The sequence below is a fragment of the Papaver somniferum genome, chromosome 1, assembly GCF_003573695.1.
Source record: "Papaver somniferum cultivar HN1 chromosome 1, ASM357369v1, whole genome shotgun sequence".
NCBI classification, from domain to species: Eukaryota; Viridiplantae; Streptophyta; class Magnoliopsida; order Ranunculales; family Papaveraceae; genus Papaver; species Papaver somniferum.
In genome coordinates, this window is record NC_039358.1 from 236205688 (window position 1) to 236212128 (window position 6441).

Sequence of the window (6441 nt, forward strand, 5' to 3'; positions counted from 1 at the left end):
TTAAGAGAGTACCAAGAGGAGTACATAGCGTTGGAAGAAAAGCAAAGGCAAGTCAGCGAAGTAGCACCAATTCCAATGAAGGAAGGGAATTCAAGACTACTATCAAGGGCAGTGCATGTCGTGGAAAATGAACCTAAATATGAAAAGGGAGAACCTTCAACCCCGGTGACGACAAAGCTTGTAGGTGTGTCAAGTGGAGATCAAGAGTGGATCGATCAACAAAGGTATGAACAACCAAGACGAAGGAATTATGAACCACGAAATTACAACTCCGGGTATCAACAAAGGAATAACCAAGGGCCCATATTTGGAGAGAGGAGACAGAATGCACCAGCGTTTGAAGATTTAAAGCTCCCTAGACTGAACACAACTGTGGAAAAGGTATGGGAGGCAATAGTATTAACAGAAGAGATCCCGCCACCACCCAATTTGGGAAGGGAGCCACCTACGTGCACCAGGAGTCATGATTTCTGCCGATATCATCGCTTTCACGGGCACCATACAAATGACTGTCGGAATGTTCGACGAATTATACTTCGCCTGATAGAGCAGGGAAAACTCGCACATTTCCTAGAAGACTATGTGTCACCGCCACCACTTCGTGACAACCATCTAGTATATCGAATTGAAATAGATGGGGGAGCACAAAGGCCGAATTGTAATACGATAATACATGCGGAAAAGAGCATTCAAAATTTTGATAATAACATACTCAAAAGGGTGCATAAGAGGGATTTCGAAGGAAATGAAATATTCAGCGTCACCACAAAAGAACCATTAGAGGAATGACAGAAAAGGGAAATAACGTTCTCAGCAAAGGACGCACCTGAAGGAGAAAATTCTCACACGAACCCGTTGGTTGTAACCCTGAATTTTGGGAAATACTCAAAATGGGAAGAAGATCAAGCCGTAAAAAGGAAAATCTGGGCAATTGACAGGATCCTGGTGGATACGGGGAGCTCGGTCGATATACTCTTTTACCATACATTTAGAACTATGGGATACAAAGACTCGGATCTTGTTCCATCAACGTACACCATATATGGGTGCAATGGGGTTGCATCTAGGCCAAGGGGAGAGATGGTTGTAAAGATCTTCGCCGGCGAGCTGGAAATGAAGGTCACAGTCTGCGTAATAGACATAGACTCACCTTACAATGCTCTCGTAGGGAGACCATGGATACATGGGATAAAAGGGATTACATCTACATATCACCAAGCCATACGGTTTCCAATGCCAAGTGCAATTGGCGAGATAAGGGGACATCTCAGGGATGCATAAGATTGCATTAAAAAAGATGTCCACAACTACGAGGAGAAGCTAAGAAGGAAAATCGAACAAAATAAGAAAGCATGCAAACAAAGCAGAGCGGAGCAGCTGATGGTATTCACAGTTGAGATAGGCGAAGAGCTGGCCGCAACACAGAAAGACGTAGAAGAGGCGGACAAAACATCGATTGATGGAGATAAGGAACGTGAAATAACTCCGAAAAAGGAAGGTCAGACTGAAATAAAGCAAAGAGAAAAGATAAAGAAAGGAAAAACGACTGAAGGAAACGAGGTAGCTAGAAGTGGAAAACAAACCCCTGTCATCAAAGAAAAAAGAACCCCGCGAAGAGGAGCAAAGACGAACACCTCTCGGCGCAAAGGGGTGGTGATACAAGAACCATTGGAAAGCATTGAACTGAATAATTCAATGGATAAAGAAAAAAGGGCTTGTGAAGAAGATGAGATGGAACGACTAAAGAAGGAACCCTACCAAGAAAGACGAAAGAAAGAAAACTTGGTGAGGGAGCGGATAAGACTGGAAAAGCAAAATGAGAAGCTTGTAATTAAAAACAGCCAATTGAAAAGAAAACAAGCGGAGAGCAATTGAAAAGAAAACAAGCGGAGAGCATTGCACAAACAGGAAGATATGCTCCAGAAAAGGCCGTAGCATTGCACCAAATCTCATTATTCTCTCCGCCTCTCACTCTCGTCTCCCTCTTCTCCCTTTTTATCTTCTTCTACGCAATCCCTGATTTGGTTTCGATTTGAAACCCACTTCCTGTGTAGATCTTCGACTCAACACATGCAACTCTTCCATATCTATGTTAACTTCTACCAAAACCATATACAAACCGATTTTTCATTTTGATTTTGGTATAGTTAGGGTTTTTGAACTGATTTTAATTAGGTCGATGTAATTGAATCTATATTCATTGAGGAGAGTCTTTTGGTACTTGATTTCTTCATTCTCATTTTTGTATTTCTGGTGATATTGAGGTAAAAAAAAAAAATCCGAGTTTGGATAGATCGGGTTTGATTTTTTGATTTCCATCTGAAACTTTAATTATTCATAGTTTGCTGTAGAAAAATATGATAATGAGGAGTTTTAAGTGAAACTTTGTTTTTGATTTTATGAATCTTTTGAGTAAGTATTAAAACCCTAATTAAAAAAATTTCTTTAAATTTCAGTTTCAGTTGTAAACCCTAACATTTTTGTTTTTGATTTTAATTTCAGACACCTCCAATTTCAGATAGGGCTTCTGTTTAAGATATTCAGGTAAACAGATAACTGGTTGTTTGTGATTTTAATTTCAGTCAACTTATAATTTCAATTCCAATCATTCTCTCAATTTTATCACCATTTTTTGATTTTGGGTCTGTGTGTTTGTTAATCTAATAACTGGTTGTTTGTGATTTTGTTTCAGATAAGGTTTACGGATCTTCAGCTCTTGGTGAAAAAGTTACAGGACAAAATCCAAAGGTAGCTAAACAAGACAGGAAGAGGAAGCCTAGAGGTAGAACTCATAAGAGGATGTAAGGTAACAGAAGTTTGGTCACTGCTGGTAACATTTCTTCTCATACCTTATTCAATCACTTAGATCTTTCTTTTGTTTCATGGTATATAAGAAGCATATATTTGAGTTGGAGTTGATGTTTATGTATTTCATAGAACAACTTATATTTCTTAACTTAATCAATGGTGTTTTGTTTGCTTGGACAGGGAACTGAAGGAGCTTGAGAAAGCGCTGGTGATGATGGTAACTAGCTCGCTGCTAGTGGTCGAGTTTTCATGGTCTGAACTAGTGGTGGTGAGTTAGTGTTTGGAAAGGGAGCTGCTGATGAAATATTCTGCGTGCTGAGATAATATCAACATTGAGATTTCTAATGGTTGTTTTCTTCAACTCCTTATCAATATGACTTAGATTTTGATTTTAGCTATATGCCTTTGATGAAAAGTCACTCCAGCATTTGCACAACTATTTATGTATAATATTTCTTTTACTTGCTTGTTTGGTTCCTGATTAGTATGTTATATTACCTTTATGTATGAGCAAATCTGTCGCATGAGTTCAGTGGTTTTTTACTAAAGTTTCTACATTTTCAGTTCTTGGTTGCGTTAATCGATTTTGAATGTGTTTGGTTTGAATCGATTTTGAATGTATATTACCTTTATACTGAAGCTTGTTTATGCACATTAGGCTAGGTTTGGTAATGCTTTTATTTTTTTCCAAAAGCATTTTCAGAATCTATATATGTCAATAATTCTTGAAATTGGTGTTTGGTAAAAAAAAATCAAACTACTTTTTATCCAAAGCACTTCCCAGATTCCTCAATTTTTAAAAGCCGGGGAGGAGGAGCTTTTAAAAGTTACAAAAGTTTTGATCCACCAAAATTTAATGCTTCATTTATCATTTTTATCCCTACTTTATTTTATAAATGATAAAAATTGCCCTTAAATTTATATACAATCAATTTTTTATTTCTTTTCTTTTATTCTTTAAATATTATTATTTTTTATTTTCAAATTATTTTCACTAATAAGATAAAAATAAAAATCAAATTAATTAATTAATTAATTTTAATTTGGTTATTTGTTTGAAAATTATATACATATATATATATATTAAAAAGTGGCTAAGTAAAGTAATTTTTTTAACAATCATAATAATAATGACCATTAGTAAATTTAATATTATATACAATATATTTATATTTAATAATAAAAAAATTAATCATTTTTAAGTCTAATAAAATTAAGTTAAACTATTTTGAGGGATATGTCTGTTTTTGTCATTCTCTACAACAACAATGGTTGAATTTGATATTTTACCAAATACATTTTGATAGCTTTTTTGATCAGTTTTAACTTTAGTTAATGTTTTACCAAACGTCTAACTGTTTTTTTCTCACAGCACAACACAACAATGCACAGCAGAAAAGTGCTTTTGCAAAAGCCGCAGCAATACCAAACTAAGCTTTAGTTGAGTGGGTACTTACTGAACTAAGACAACCTAGTGCATATGGTTTTGTTTTCTTCGGATCCAGAGAGGAAGCTAGAGAGGAAGGAAACTGCTATTACTGCTTTTAAGGGGAAGGTAAACTATCCAGGTCCTTAAGTTTCTAATCGAATACTTTATTTATTTTGGAAACCAACACACTGGGAACTTCGCATTCAAGGATAACTTCATGAAGCTCTTTAGTTTCAAGAAGGACAGAGATGATTGGTGGAAATTGTTTGAAAAGTTGTCTTTCATATGTTAGTTTCTTTTTGAGCAGTATGAAAAACACTTACCAACTTGTGCTCGTTTGATGAGGGATTGAACCCAAATCTGTGACATATGATCTGGGCACTCGGGGTGCTTATCCCAATTCTGACTGGATAATGGATATGGAGAAAATCGTTCCTGTTTGGTTCAATTATCATGCAACCAGTTAAGTAATAACCCACTCGTGTCATACGAGGTAGGCCATTACAGTAACCAAGTCCAACCATCTCCCCTAAATTATGATGAGTAAGACCACCTCGAAACTTGTCAAACCTTAGAACTTTGTCATGAGAGTAAACTCCAGTAATAAATTTGAAAAGTGACACCGATACATAGGCTCACCTGTCCTATTAACAACCTTAGACCTGACATTTGAAAAACTAAAGATAACCTGGATTTACTTTTTCTGTCCTAGATTTCATTTCTTTTTAGTGAAATGTTGAATACATTGTTAAGCTGCGATTGAATATATTTAAAACAAAGGTGCACGACTATTTCTGAATCGTCTCATCTAATACATAGTGGCCCTTTAATTTTTTGATCCAGGGAAAGGCAAAGAAAGCGATAAGCTAAAGGTAGAACCTAGCTGAGAAGAGATGCGCACTGCAGTGAGAGACACACTGAAAGAAATGGATGTTAATACTGTGAGTAGTTCTTGCACTGACATCTTTTGTTACTTATTGTTTCTTTTAGGCAGTGCATACGACCTACTATTTATCCTGATGATGTGGAGTTCTAATTTGTATCTATGCGCTGCTAGAATTCACTTTGTTTTGCTTTATTTTTAACGCACTGCTGTATTATAATTAATGCGAATGCTTCTGGGTTTTGACTTAAATATAGCCACTACTGTACGAGTGATTCAGTTTTGCTTTTCTTGTTCAATATTTTGTTTTTATTGGTAGTAATTTTGGATTTTGCTGCACATATCTCATCCGTGCGTTTCAATGTTGTTGGTTTCAGGAAGTTGGAACACATTGTTCTTGTGCATTATAGAGAAATAAAAAAGGTATATCATTTGTAACATATAGAACTGTACATGTTCTATCTTGGTTCTCCTTTCAATCCCCAAAAGCGTTTTGGAAGTTTGAAAATAAACTATCAATGAGACAAAATATAAAAATAAATAGGTGAATTAATAGTGGGAAGAACGGAGTATGTCAATATTGAGTAGTGCTTGTAGTACTCTTGTTTGAGTGATTAACTAACCTGCTACCTAGGTTGAAGTTATTAGTTTGTTTGGTTACTAACCACAGTTTTTTGGTGGTTCTGTTAATGATAGGTAACAAAGAATGCGAGGAAGAAATAAAAAGAAGTCTTTGTTTGTGTTCCCTTCATTATGGTATACTGAAATGCAACTAGTTGTTTCGGTATGTTATTAGGTGTTCACTTCATTGCAGTTTACTGAAGTCCAATTGGTAATTGTGGTCATGGTGTAAAAGTTTCGGCAGAAGGATATTCAAGGGGTCATCAAGCATCTTTCATTAGGGGAACCAACAGCAGTAAGATCGCTCGAGTTCGACACCTACCTTATTTGCTACAAGATTAGCAAGCAAACCAAAAGATAGTCTCTGTAAGGTTGTAACATCATTTGTTATTATGAAAAGCTTAACTTTCATTCACCGTAAAGAAGTGAACTACATTTTCAGGCAATTATATGAAATTTTAATTTCTTATTGTGTAGTATTGGTAGTATATATCAAAGTATTTCAACAACGGTTGAACAGAATAGCGAACTACATACTTTGACAACACAGCCAAACTATCGTCATTGGGGTCATTTGACAATGGTTATTTCTGTTGTCATTAGGTCATTTCACAATAGTTTATTTCTGTTATCACATGGTTGATATGACAACGTTGCTTGCAATGGAAATAAACTGTTGTCAAAGCGACGAAGCTTTTAA

General features: G+C 35.7%; 1 long non-coding RNA gene across 4 annotated transcripts; it reads left to right on the top strand.

Annotated features, from left to right (window-relative positions):
• Positions 1 to 1763: 1763 nt before the first annotated feature.
• LOC113319992 lies at positions 1764 to 6217 on the top strand. 4 transcript variants are annotated; one of them, XR_003345903.1, is made up of 8 exons: positions 1764 to 2412; positions 2503 to 2544; positions 2693 to 2830; positions 2989 to 3155; positions 4181 to 4363; positions 5081 to 5178; positions 5498 to 5543; positions 5817 to 6217. It is a non-coding gene; the product is annotated as an uncharacterized LOC113319992 (long non-coding RNA). The 4 variants fall into 4 exon arrangements; XR_003345902.1 differs by having other exon boundaries at positions 1764 to 2264; XR_003345904.1 differs by having other exon boundaries at positions 1764 to 2544; positions 2693 to 2806.
• Positions 6218 to 6441: the final 224 nt, after the last annotated feature.